Here is a 15,153-nt window from a genome sequence, read left to right on the forward strand (position 1 = left end):
CTCCAGTTTATCCGAAATTTCTCTGGAACATTTCTGGTATTCGAGTATAGCCGTCCAATATATCAATCTTTATGTCTCAACCATTTTGAGACTTCTCGTCATGTCCGTGATCACATCCGGGACTCCGAACTACCTTTGGTACATCAAAACACATAAACTCATAATACTGATCATCATCGAACGTTAAGCGTGTGAACCCTATGGGTTCGAGAACTATGTATACATGACCGAGACTCACTTCCGGTCAGTAACCAATAGCGGAACCTGAATGCTTATATTGGTTCCTACATATTCTACGAAGATCTTTATTGGTCAAACCGCATAACAACATACGTTGTTCCCTTTGTCATCGGTATGTTACTTGCCCAAGATTCGATCATCGGTATCTCAATACCTAGTTCAATCTCGTTACCGGCAAGTCTCTTTACTCGTTCTGTAATGCAACATCCCGTAACTAACTCATTAGTCACATTGCTTGCAAGGCTTATAGTGATGTGCATTACCGAGAGGGCCTAGAGATACCTCTCCGATACACGGAGTGGCAAATCCTAATCTCGATCTATGCCAACTCAACAAACACCATCAGAGACACCTGTAGAGCATCTTTATAGTCACCCAGTTACGTTGTCATGTTTGATAGAACACTAAGTGTCCCTCCGGTATTTGGGAGTTGCATAATCTCATAGTAATAGGAACATGTATAAGTTATGAAGAAAGCAATAGCAACAAACTAAACAATCATTGTGCTAAGCTAACAGATGGGTCAAGTCCATCGCATCATTCTCTAATGATGTGATCCCGTTCATCAAATGACAACTCATGTCTATGGTTTGGAAACTTAACCATCTTTGATTAACGGGCTAGTAAAGTAGAGGATACTAGTGACACTCAGTTTGTCTATGTATTCACACATGTACTAAGTTTCCGGTTAATAAAATTCTAGCATGAATAATAACCATTTATCATGATATAAGGAAATATAAATAACAACTTTATTATTGCCTCTAGGGCATATTTCCTTCATATTGTTTCATTGATGGACTGCTAGATGTTTGATACATGGGCTATGTTTGAGGTTGGAACTATATATATCATATATATCTTTTGAAAATGCAGGGATATAACAGAAAACAGAAACAATGCAGACTCTTTGCCGCTTGCAACTGACGGTAAAGAGGCCTTTGCCGTCTGCCACAAACGGCAAAGATGCCACATGGCAGCAACCTGTGCAATCTAGGAGTTGACCCATTTGGTTACTTTGCCGTCTGTGACAGACAGCAAAGGCTGTGGGAGTTTGTCATCTGTGGCGGATGGCAAAGGCTTCGGGGCATGACACGTAGCTGACGTCAGATAGAAGACGACAAAGGGGAGGGCATGTTTGTCGTCTGTTGGCTGACGACAAAGCCTCCCGTTAGCCACCTAACGTGGCTAAAACCTGTTATTTGTCGTCCATGTTCTTTGTCACCTGCTTTGAGGAAGAAAAGGGCAAAGAACCTCTTTACCGTAGCTCACTTTGCTGGGCAGGTTTGCCGTCGGTGGCGGATGACAAAGAGGTTTGCCGTCCGCTTTTGGTACCTTTGCCGTCTGCCATGGCAGACATCAAAGAAGCTGATTCCTGTAGTGGTCACCATGTCCACCACCAACGAAGCCGGCTGCGCCACCGCCGAGAAACTCGAAGATGAGAAGAAGGATACCAAGGATGCTGATGTTGCCACTGCCGCCGCCTCTACCTGGTCGATTGGAGGGTATAACTCGTTTATCCCGCTCCTATTGATTTCTGTTTTAGCCATGCTAGCATTATACATCGATGTATCTGTTGTTAGCGTAGTATGTGACTGTGTGATCAAATATCAGCATACATTTATTTTTGTCAATGCCATACTAGTAATTTATTCATGTATTAGATTGAGCGAAATATTGCTAATATATTCAACAGTCCAAAAATTTAATATGTGGAGGTAATTTTTTAATCATAGTTTTTGCTGCACTGAAACTGGATAAGTTTACCGGTACATATTTTAAGCGTTAGTAGACCAAAATCACCTTATGGCTCACGGCGATGAACGTGTTCTAGGTCGCCGGTGTGACTCACGCGAGAAAGCTCACTGTTGAATAGGAGAAGGCGTTAAGGGAGGCCACCGTTGTATTTCTTGGAGCAGTTTTGAGCGTGATCGGAGATAAGTTGGTTGACGCATATTTACATGTGCGGGTTGCCAAGGTGGAAAGAAATACTTCATGACATTGATTGATGATTCGACTAGATATTGTTATGTATATCTGCTAAATATTGAAGATGAGGCTCTACACTACTTTAAAATCTATAAGGCAAAAGTTGAGAATCAACATGAAAAGAAAATTAAACAAGTTCGGTCAGATCGTGGTGGAGAGTACTTCTCGAATGAGTTTGATTCTTTTTGTGTGGAACATGACATTATTTATGAGAGGATGTCTCCCTATTCACCCTAGTAAAGTGGGGTTGCCGAACGGAAAAATCATACTCTAACTGCTTTGGTTAACGCCATGTTAGATACATTGGGTTTATACAAGACATGGGGGAGGCTATATTAACATCACGTCATGTCCTGAATAAAGTTCCGACAAAGGACAATGAAGTCACTCACTATGAGCAATGGGAGAGAGAAGGGTGACACTCTCGTACTTGCGTACTTGGGGCTGCTTGGCACAAGTCAATGTGTCGATCCCCAAAAAGTGTAAGCTTGGACCAAAGACCGTGGACTGTGTTAATTTGGGCTATGCTTAAAACAACGTTTGCTATAGATTTCTAGTAGTGAAATCGAAGGTATCTGATGTGAAGGTCGGTATAATTATGGAGTCTAAGGATGCTACATGGTATCTGATGTGAAGGTCGGTATAATTATGGAGTCTAAGGATGCTACATTCTTTGAGGATATTTTCCCTATGAGAGATATGCAAAACACTTCTAGATAGGAATCTAAGGAGACTCCTGAGCTTGTGATTGATGTCTACTACACAACCTTCTTCTTGTAGACGTTGTTGGGCCTCCGAGTGCAGAGGTTTGTACGACAGTAGCAAATTTCCCTCAAGTGGATGACCTAAGGTTTATCAATCCATGGGAGGCGTAGGATGAAGATGGTCTCTCTCAAACAACCCTACAACCAAATAGCAAAGAGTCTCTTGTGTCCCCAACACACCCAATACAATGGTAAATTGTATAGGTGCACTATTTCGGCGAAGAGATAGTGATACAATGTCAGGACCCCGACTCAATGCCACATAGATCTAGCATGTAACACTTCATATCTCTTTGCGGCCTCACGCACGGTATTCCCACGGGTGTCGCCTTACCTTTACCCGGGACCGTTTGCGCCTTTTGGCACACGTATATGACAGTGTCGCTAGCATCCATATGATAAGGAGCCCGGGCTGACATGGCTAGTCGTAAACCCAAAGTGGCACAAACTTATAGGGACAGGCATCCATGACCCAGCATCGAACGTGTCGGTCATCAGCGAGTGAATCCAGGCTGTAGCACTGGGCTAGCAGGACTCCGGTGAACCGGGCTGTAGCGGGCTAACAGGACTCCGGTATTCATCGCGTGACATTTCCCCGAAGGGACAGACACAGGAACGAAGAAGGACACATGCCGGCCAGCCTAAGTGTTCCGGAGCAGTAGCAAGCTACCATGGCTCGGTGGAAACACTAGGAGACATTTCCCGGTAAGAGAGGCTACTGAAGATAAACAACTAGATAGTCAGATCCCACACATACCAAGCATTTCAATAACATACACACAATATGCTCGATATGTGTAATACAACATGGCATCACAAAATGACTCTACGACTCAAATAGTTTATTCAATAGGCTCCGAGGAGCGAGACATTACAAACATGGGTCTCATGACCCAACAATCAGAGCATACAAGTCAAAGCACAAGCGGAAGCTATCATGTCTGAGTACAGACATCTATAAATGAAAAAGGCTGAGAAGCCTGACTATCGATCAGATCCTGCCGAGGGCACAAGATCATAGCTGAGGTATCAAGCTAAACGTCGAAGTCCACGCGGAACTACTAGCGAGACCGAAGTCTCTCTGCAAAAACATAAAATAGGCAAACATGAGTACAAATGTACCCAGCAAGACTTACATCAGAACTAACTACATATGCATCATTATCAACAAAGGGGATGGTGGGGTTTAACTGCAGCAAGCCAGCTTTGACTCGGTGGCTATCCTGAACTACGACTGCAAGCAACTCTTTTGAGGTGGCGCACACGAGTCCACATATTCACCATATCAATACACCACTATGGATCCGCTCTCGTTCCCCTACGAGAACGCCATCCATAGCACTCACGCTTATCTTGCGTATTTTAGAGTATCCACTTTCACTTGTCTATGAACTGATATAAGCAACCCAGAAGTCCTTTTCCGCGGACACGACTATTCGAATAGATGATGTTAACCCTGCAGGGGTGTACTTCTTCATACATGTTTCCACCACTTAGCGTCTGCACACGACATGTGCTCGGCAGACTTCAAGCGAAAGCCGACGTGGGTGTAGACCACGACCTACCTAAACACTCAAGTCTCTAGTCCAGGTTTATCGCCTATTCGGGTTCCATCCATGAGGAGATCCGGCCGGAGTTTCGCTCACAGCCCCAAACGATGTGAACAGGGTTCCCGAGATACCAAACGGGCATCCGGTACACCGTGCCACGTACCTACCGCATCACAGCCCACCCCTACGGTCAGCGCTGTCCACGGCCTCCAGTAAGCTACAAACACCAGAAACTACTTGCAACTCCTGGACAGAGGACTAGGTGAATAAGAAGTCGAGCGGGGTCATATTTCAGGGCCCAATGTATGGTAGTAGCTGAATCATGGATCAAAAACACAGAGCTCAGTTCCTGAGGACAGCTGCAATGAGACAACCCACCATGTACTCCTACATGGCCTCTCACCGCTACCTTTACCAAATCGTGTTCACACACTTAGCTCACACACAGTAGGACAGGTTCACACGCCTCTGATTCATCCCCGATGAATCAGACCTGACTCAACTCTAAGCAGTAGTAGGCATGACAAACAAACATAAATGAGTAGGCACATCAGGGCTCATACAACTCCTACTCATGCTAGTGGGTTTCATCTATTTACTGTGGAATGACAGGTCATGCAAAGGATAAAGGGGTTCAGCTACCGCAGCAAGTAACAGATGAATCGTTGTTGTCCTAATGCAGTAAAAGAGAGCAGGAGCGAGAGAGTAGGATTGTATCGGAATGAACAAGGGGTTTTGCTTGCCTGGCACTTCTGAAGATAACATTGAGTCTTCATCAGTGTCAACGATCACATCATCGGTATCACGTCTATCGAGAGGGGACAAATACCGGCAACACAGAAGGGAACACAATCAATGCAATGCACAATATGATGCATGATCATGACATGGCAATATGAATGTGTTTTGAGCTAATGCAACTAGCAACAGATTAAATGAAGTTGGTTTGAATACAAAATTCAAATTCAAACTCCATATGTGATTATTCAAATGCCATTTAATTCATTTGTCCTAAACAGTAGTTATAAGTTGTTCTAACATGCATGAAAATGGTACAGATGGATTCCTTGAATTTTTCTGATAATTTTTCATATATAATTTATTTAATTTGGAGTTACGGTTGAATTTCTATGATTTATTGAAGTTTTAGCTATTTTCTGGAATTTCAGAGTTAAATTAAATCCAGAAAATGAGTTATGGCATCAGCACTGCGTCATGCTTGCATCAGCAAGTCAACAGGGCTGCCCCGGGTCAAACCTGACCAGGGGGTCCCATTAGTCAGGGACTTAGGGCTCGTTTAGGTCGCTGGCAGGTGGGCCCAGTCAACGGACACGTCAGCACAGTCAATGTTGACGTGTGGGTCCAGGGTAATTAGATTAAACTTAATCTAGTTTAGTTAGCTAGTTAGTTAGGATGTGGGGCCCGGCTGTCAGTTTCACTGGAGGTTAATTAGTGGTTAACTAGACCGGGGTTAGGCCGACGGCTCGTCGCCGGCGAGGTCAGTGGCGGCGGAGCGCGTCGGGTTTCGCCCACAGGCGACCATTTGGACGGCGGATTGGTCCTACGCGTAGCTGGGGGTCGCGCGCGTCTGGTAGTGCAAGTGGGAGGAGCTGGGGTGGAGCGGGCTCGCCGGAGTCGAGCTCGTGGCGGCGGCCGGAGTTCGGGCAACGGCGGGTTCGGCGCTATGGTGCATGGGAGGAGGGGTTGGTGGGCGCTACGGGCTCCTGGGAGTGCTCTGAGTACGTCTGCGTGCTCGGTTTGGACGGAGGTGAACCAAAACGACGACAGCGACAAGTCCGGCGCCGGTGAGGTCTCGGTCTCGACGGAAACGACGGATACGAAGAGCTAATGGACATGGGAGAAGGGGGGGGGTCGGTAGAGGAGCTCACGGCGGGGTCGTCGGTGATCTCAGAGAGCTCGGGGACGGCCTGGTGATGACGAATCGGTCGATGGCGGCCGTCGGTGCGGAGGACAAAGATGGCGTCGACGATGACGCTCCAGGGCATCCGGCGTCTTGTGGCTCGATGGTAAGGACGGGGACGTCACGGCGGAGCTCGGGGGCGCGTCGGAGAGGCTCGGGGATGGCTGTGGCCGTGGTGGAGCTCGTCGGTGGGGACGGTTGCGTTCGGTCGTGCTCGGGGAGAGAATAGAGGGCGGGGAAGAGAGCAGAGAGCGAGGGAGAGGAGCGAGAGGCCACGGGGCGTCTCCGTGGCGTCGCTAGAGGGGCCGAGGAGGAAGCAGGAGGTGGCCAGGGGCGAGCGCGCGCGCGGCGACACGCCTCTGCCTACTGGCAGAGGTTGAGGACGACCGCTTCAGGGAAATGGGCTGGGCCGCCAGCTGGAGGAGCTGGGCCAGGTCAGGTGGGCTGCGGTAAGTCAGGTGAGCCTCTGTTCTTTCCTATTTTTTTATTTTCTGTTATTGTGTTTTGATTTAGTTTGAGAACTAAATCATTTTTAAAACTTTCTGTAAATTTTATGTGAGCTCAGGAACTAGTCCAAAGTCACAGGAAACTTACAAAAAATATTTGAACTTTATTTCTTTTATAACAGAAATAAGTTCAACTCAAATATGTCATTGATTTAAGTCAAAGGCCCAAAATAAATATTTCTGTGATTCCAAAAATATTGGTTTGAACTTTACCTCATGCCAATATTTTTTACAGAATAACATGAACATTTTCTTGGACTCATTTGATGAGATTTAAATGTTGGTTATTTTTTAGAGGTTTTCTGAGGCGTTGAAAATTCCTCAATTCAAATTTCATTTGAATTTAAACATGATGGCATGATGAACAAGCAAAGTCAACAAGGGCTGAACTGGGGCTGTGACATACAAGTGCAATATGGATGGTAGATATAGGTTTTTGTAATCTGAAATATAAAAACAGCAAGGTAACTAATGATAAAAGTGAGCACAAACGGTATTGCAATGCGTTAAAACAAGCCCTAGGGTTCATACTTTCACTAGTGCAAGTTCTCTCAACAATAATAACATAATTGGACCATATAACTATCCCTCAACATGCAACAAAGAGTCACTCCAAAGTCACTAATAGGAGAGAACAAACAAAGACATTATTGTAGGGTACGAAACCACCTCAAAGTTATCCTTTCTGATTGATCTATTCGAGAGTCCGTAGTAAAATAACACGAAGCTATTCTTTCCGTTCGATCTATCCTAGATTTCGTACTAGAATAACACCTTAAGACACAAATCAACCAAAACCCTAATGTCACCTAGATACTTCAATGTCACCTCAAGTATCCGTGGGTATGATTATACGATAGGCATCACACAATCTCATATTCATCTATTCAACTAACACAAAGAACTTCAAAGAGTGCCCCAAAGTTTCTACCAGAGAGTCAAGATGAAAACGTGTGCCAACCCCTATGCATAAGTTCACGAGGTCACGGAACTCGCAAGTTGATCACCAAAACATACATCAAGTGGATCACATGAATATCCCATTGTCACCATAGATAAGCGCAAGCAAGACATACATCAAGTGTTCTCAAATCCTTAAATACTCAATCCGATAAGATAACTTCAAAGGGAAAACTTTGTTCATCACAAGGAGATAGAGGGGGAAAACATCATAAGATCCAACTATAATAGCAAAGCTCGCGATACATCAAGATCATGCCGAATCAAGAACACGAGAGAGAGAGAGAGAGAGAGATCAAACACATAGCTACTGGTACATACCCTCAGCCTCGAGGGTGAAATACTCCCTCCTCGTCATGGAGAGTGCCGGGATGATGAAGATGGCCACTGGCGAGGGATCCCCCCTCCAGCAAGGTGCCGGAACAGGGTCCTGATTGGTTTTTGGTGGCTACAGAGGCTTGCGGCGGCGGAACTCCCGATCTAGGTTATTTTCTGGAGGTTTCTGTATTTATAGGATTTTTTGGCATCGGGAACAAGTCAGGGGGTCCCCGAGTCATCCACAAGATAGGGAGTGTGCCTGGGGGGTAGGGCGCGCCCCCCACCCTCGTGGACGGCCCGGGACTCTTCTGGCCCAACTCTTTTACTCCGGGGGGCTTCTTTTGGTCCATAAAAAATCATCAATAATTGGCACGTCAATTGGACTCCGTTTGGTATTCCTTTTCTGTAAAATTGAAAAACAAGGAAAAAACAGAAACTGGCACTGGGCTCTAGGTTAATAGGTTAGTCCCAGAAATCATATAAAATAGCATATAAAACATCCTGGATGGATAATATAATAGCATGGAACAATCAAAAAATATAGATACGTTGGAGACGTATCAACTTTTCCTAATGCTTTCCCTCTTGTTTTGGACTCTAATTTGCATGATTACAATGAAACTAACCCCGGGCTGACGCTGTTTTCAGCAAAACTACCATGGTGTTGTTTTTGTGCAAAAATAAAAGCTCTCCGAATCGAACAAAACTTTGCGAGGATTTTTATACAATAAATAAGAATTTCTGGAGACAAGATCCACCGGAGGGGGCACCTGGGTGGGCACAACCCTCCGGGGCATGCCTCCCTCCTGGCGCGCCCAAGTGGGTTGTCCCCACCTGGTGGCCCCGCAGAGCCTGAAACCGACACTATAAAATCCTATTTTTCCAGAAAAACAGGGAGAAAGAATTATCACGATCCACGAGACGGAGCCACCGTCACCTCCTGTTCTTCATCGGGAGGCCGGATCTGGAGTCCATTTGGGGCTCCAGAGAGGGGGATCTTCGTTCTTCGTCATCACCAGCCCTTCTCCATCGCCAATTCCATTATGCTCCCCACCGGGAGTGAGTAATTCCTTCGCAGGCTCGCTAGTCGGTGAGGAGTTGGATGATATTCATCATGTAATCGAGTTAGTTTTGTTAGAGCCTGATCCCTAGTATCAACTATGTTCTAAGATTGATGTTGCTATGACTTTGCTGTGCTTAATGCTTGTCACTTTGGGCCCGGGTGCCATGATTTCAGATCTGAACCGTTTATGTTATTACGATTATATCCATGTTCTAGATCTAATCTTGCAAGTTATAGTCACCTACTACGTGTTATGATCCGGCAACCCTGGAGTGACAATAGTCGGGACCACTCTCGATGATGACCGTAGTTTGAGGAGTTCTTGTATTCACCGTGTGTTAATGCTTTGTTCCAGTTCTCTACTAAAAGGAGGCCTTAATATCCTTTAGTTTCCGTATGGACCCCGCTGCCACGGGAGGGTAGGACAAAAGATGGCATGCAAGTACTTTCCATAAGCACGTATGACTATTTACGGAATACATGCCTACATTATATTGATGAACCAGAGCTAGTGCCATGTCGCCCTAGGTTATAACTGTCTCATGATGAATATCATCCAACAAGTCACCGATCCAATGCCTACAAATTTATCTTATATTGTTCTTGCTAATTTACTACTGCTATCATTACTGTTGCACTTGCTATGAAACTACTGCTATCATAGTTACCGTTACTGTTACCACTGTCACTATTATCAAAGCTATCATATTACTTTGCTACTGATCACGTTGCTGTAGATAATTAATCTCCAGGTGTGGTTGAATTGACAACTCAGCTGCTGATACCTTCAAATATTCTTTGGCTCCCCTTGTGTCGAATCTATAAAGTTGGGTTGAATACTCTATCCTCGAAAACTGTTGCGATCCCCTGTACTTGTGGGTTATCAAGACCTTTTTCTGGCGCTGTTGCCAGGGATCATAGCTATATTTGTTGAGTCACTTGGGATTATTATCAATTTATATCTATGAAGAATTTGAAGGATACTAAGACTAAGATTTATCCCTCTAAGACGAGGGGAGGTAAGGAACTACCATCCAGTTCTGCTTTAGATTCACCTTCTGTTATAAGTAAACTTGCAACACCACCACATGCTATTAATTCTGATATGTCGCAAGTTATTGATGATGCTACTTCTGCTATGAATGATAATTACGATGATGCTAGTACCTTGGCTGATAATGATGATGTACCACTTGGTAACTTTCTTGATGAACAAATTGCTAGAGTAATACAACATGATCTTGTTGAATCTAATGATGAGCTTGAAACTGAAACTCCTGAAACACCTGCTCGAACTAGCCTTCCTAGATATGAATTGCCTAAGGTACCAGAAGGTTATGTTACGAATGAGGAGACAACTAGAGATATTCTTGCTTGTAGGGATAGAGATGATGTAGAGAAATTATTATGCAAATATAAGGAAAAATCTCTGAATTCTAGAATGAAATATGATCCTAAGTTTGCTACTTCACCAATCTTTATTGATGATAAGGATTATGAATTCTCTGTCGACCCACAGCTAATTACTTTGGTTGAATATGATCCTTTCCATGGTTATGGAACTAAAGCTATTGTGGCACATCTTACTAAGTTGAATGACACCGCCACCCTTTTTACTCATGATGAGAAAACTCGCTATTACTTTATTCTCAAATTATTTCCATTCTTATTAAAGCGTGATGCTAATCTTGGTACAATACTCTTGCTCCTGGTTGTGTGCGTAGTTCCCAGGATATGATTTATTACTTCTCTGAAAAATATTTCCCTGCTCATAAGAAACAAGCTGATTTACAAGAAATATTTAACTTTGTGCAAATCAAAGAAGAGAGTCTCCCACAAGCTTGGGGGAGGCTTTGCCAGTTACTTAATGCTTTGCCTGATCATCCTCTTAAGAAAATTGAAATACTTGATATCTTCTATAATGGACTAACCGATGCTTCTAGGGATTTCCTAGATAGTTGTGTTGGTTGTGTTTTCATGGAACAAACTATTGGGCAAGATGAAGAATTATTGAATAATATATTGAAAAATTATGATGATTGGACTCTTCCTAAACCACTGCCTAAACCCACTCCGAAGAAGAGGGGTATATTATATCTCAGTCCTGAAGATATGCAAGAGGCAAAGAAATCTATGAAGGAAAAGGGTATTAAAGCTGAGGATGTCAAAAATTTACCTCATATTGAAGAAATACATGGGCTTAATACACCACCACTGCCTAAGGTGGTAGAGGTAAATTCTTCAATGAAGTTCAATGATAATTACAATCCTCACAATATGCACCCTAGTCAATGCCTTTATGAGTTTGAAAACTACATTAGAAAACAAGATCACTTCAATGCAAATGTTATGAAATAATTGAAATACAATTATGATATGATTGCTCACTTGAGTGACTTGTGATTTAGAATCTCAAATGATGTTAGAGGTGTTGTAAAGCATGCTTCTATGGTTCAAACTCAGTTAGAACAAGTAGCTAAATCTCAAAGAAAGTTGCTTGATGAAATGAATAATAATATACATGACTTTACTGTTAGAGTTCCAACTAGAGGAGGTAAAATGACTCAGGAACCACTTTATCCTGAGCGACACCCAAAAAGAATTGAACAGGATTCACAAAGGAACAACACCACTGCACCTAGTTCTTCTAAAAAGAAAAAGAAAATTGATAGGACTTTGCATGCTCCTAGTGAACCTGAAATAGAGAAAGCTCCTGATAATGATAATGAAACTTCTATCTCTGATGCTGAAACTCAGTCTGGTAATGAACATTCACCTAGTGATAATGAAAAAGATAATGCTGATGTTCGTGAAGACTCTCAACCAAATAATAAAGAATCAGACAATGATGTTGAGATAGAACCACCTGTTGATCTTGATAACCCACAACCTAATAATAAAAGGTATGATAAAAAAGACTTTGTTGCTAGAAAACACGGTAAAGAAAGAGAACCGTGGATTCAAAAACCGATGCCCTTTCCACCTAAGTGAACTAAAAAGAAAGATGATGAAGAATTTGAACGCTTTGCTGAAATGCCGAGGCTAGTCTTTTTGCGTACTCACTTGACTGATATCTTGAAAATGTCTCCTTATGCAAAGTATATGAAAGACATCATCACTAATAAGAGAAAAATACTGGAAGCTGAAATCTCCACTTTGCTTGCTAATTATACTTTTAAAGATGGAGTACCTAAAAAACATGGAGATCCAGGAATACCAACTATACCTTGCTCCATAAAAAAGAATTATGTGAAAACTGCTTTGTGTGATTTAGGTGCTGGTGTTAGTGTTACGCCTTTCTCTTTATATAAATGACTTGATTTGAATAAACTCACACCTACTAAAATATCTTTGCAAATGGCTGACAAATCAACTGCCATACCTATCGGTATCTGTGAGGATGTGCCTGTTGTTGTTGCTAATCTTACTATTTTGACTGACTTTGTTATACTTGAGATGGCCGAGGACAACAACATGTCAATTATCCTTGGTAGACCCTTCTTGAATACTGCAGGGGCTGTTATTGATTGCAATAAAAGCAAGGTCACTTTTCACATCAATGGTAATGAGCATACGGTGCACTTTCCGTAGAAACAATTCCAAGTGAATGGTATTAATGTTATTGAAAAATCTCCGACAATCACTATTGGAAGTTTTCAAATACCTCTGCCTACTGTCAGAAAGAAATATGAAATGCTTATTGTTGGGGACATTCATATCCCCGTTGAGGTAACTTAGTGATTTACGATAGTTCTTCGGTTTCATGCTAATTGAAAGTGGTTGTTAATAAGACTTGATCAACCTTATTAATGGATCATTTTTTAGCGGTATGAAGTTGATGAATTTAGTAAGCACTACCTTCTGTCCCTACTTTTTGTTTTATGTTTTTATTAGTTAAATAAAATAAAATGCCATGTTTTGTCCGTTTTTTGAATTTCCTGTGCAATAAAAAAATGACCCAAAAATAAAAGTTCTCAGAATGTTCTGAAAATTTAATATGTTTTTTTGAATATTTATGAATTTCTGGTGCAAATAATATTAGAGGGAGGTGCACCAGGTGGGCACAACCCACCTGGGCACGCCAGGAACCCCAAGCGCACCCTGGTGGGTTGTGGTCCCCACATGGCCCCCCTCAATTATCCCTTCACACAACATCATGACTTACCTCCAGAAAAAAAATTCTCCATTGCTCTCTCTCCCGTGTTCTTGCTCTCAAACCCACGGGTTTCGATCTCTTTGCTCGAAGCTCCGCTTCCAAAACTGTTTCGGGGGATTGTTCCTTGGTATGTTACTCCACCGTTTGTCCAATTAGATTTTGTTTTAGTGATTTATATTTTGAATAATTAGCTACTCTTGGTGTTGCTGTAGATGAGCTTGCATGTTGAATTCTTAGAGTTCTAAGTAGTTTGAATGCTTGCTATGGCCTCTATGCATCCCTATGAGTAGTTGCTATCAATTTTGTGAAGTTTTGTTGAGAAAAAATTGTGGACTAAAAATTTCAGAATTTTTGTTCATAGGAAAAGAATGAATATCTTTAGGAAGTTTGCTTCTAAGAAGAACTCCAAGGGTGTTATTGGGGAGTCATATGATAGTGATCTCCACCCTCGGAGGTTGGCGGAGGTGCGGCCATGCGAATGGCCGCACACCCAGTTCATGGAAGAGGCTGGAATTCTTCAGGAGTTCACACAATATGCTGCTAACACTACAGGAATCAACTAATTTGCCGTTAGTAGAGCTCTTTGCCGTCAGTTTTTTGTCGGGCCAGGCGGCAAAGACCACTTTTGTTGGCAGCTACTGATGGCAAAGAATAACTTACGGCAAAGACATACTTTGCTGTCTGTTTTTTATTACAGCCGGCAAAGACGTACTTTGACATCTGCTTTTTTTCCACAGACGGCAAAGAGGTCACTTTGCCGTCTGGAATATAATTGAAGACGGCAAAATATGTCTTTGTTGTCTGTAAAAAAATTGCAGATGGAAAAATATTTCTTCACCGATTGTCTTTTTTTGACAGATGGCAAAGAAGAAACACAGCACACGGATTCATCTCGCGGATTGATGACATGGCAAGATCTGGGCCGCCCGCACCCGCCTCTTCTTTGACCATGCACCCCCACCCGCTGGCCCACCACCACCCGTAGTCCTTGCCTTGTCCTCTCCCTCTTGTTCATATCTCTCCTCTCCTCTGCCCAAACCTTATCCTCTCTCTCGCACCGTAGCCATCGCTCGCCTCACCATGCGCCGCTGTGTTCGCACGCCGCCTGCCTTCGGCCGCTTCCGCCAGCCCCCACCCACCTCGTGTGCCGCCTGCCTCCGACCGCTGCCTTCGCGTGCCGCCTGCCTCCGGCCGCTTTCGCCAGCCGCCACCCACCTCACGCTCCTCTCTGCCCGCGGCCGACGCGGCCGAGCAGGGTGGGCAGCGGCGCAGCGAGCAGGCCTTGCAGCGCCTCGGCGAGCGCCATCGCCCCGCGCTCTCCTCTGCTCATGGGTGGCCACGCGACGAGCAGGGCGGGAATCATCTCGGCGAGCAAGGCCTTGCGCCGCCTCATCTAGGTGCGGCGAGCCGGCGACAGGGATGGGCGAGGAGTGGCTCGGCAACTAGGGGGGCGATGCAGAGAGCACGGCTGGGTGGCGCCTCGGTGAGACAGGCCGGCGAGCAGGGTTGGGCGTCCCATCAGCGACCAGGGTGGGCAGCATGGCAAGCATGGTCGGGCGGCGCGGCGAGCATGGCCGCGCGGTAGAAGTGGAGTCCCTCCGGTTTTGTCCCCGACGATGAAGTACGACCGGCGATGAAGTCTTTGTTGCCGCAGTGGAGAAGGACCTGATTGCTTTTCAGATTTAG

This window comes from Triticum dicoccoides, chromosome 4A (assembly GCF_002162155.2).
Source record: "Triticum dicoccoides isolate Atlit2015 ecotype Zavitan chromosome 4A, WEW_v2.0, whole genome shotgun sequence".
Taxonomy (NCBI): domain Eukaryota; kingdom Viridiplantae; phylum Streptophyta; class Magnoliopsida; order Poales; family Poaceae; genus Triticum; species Triticum dicoccoides.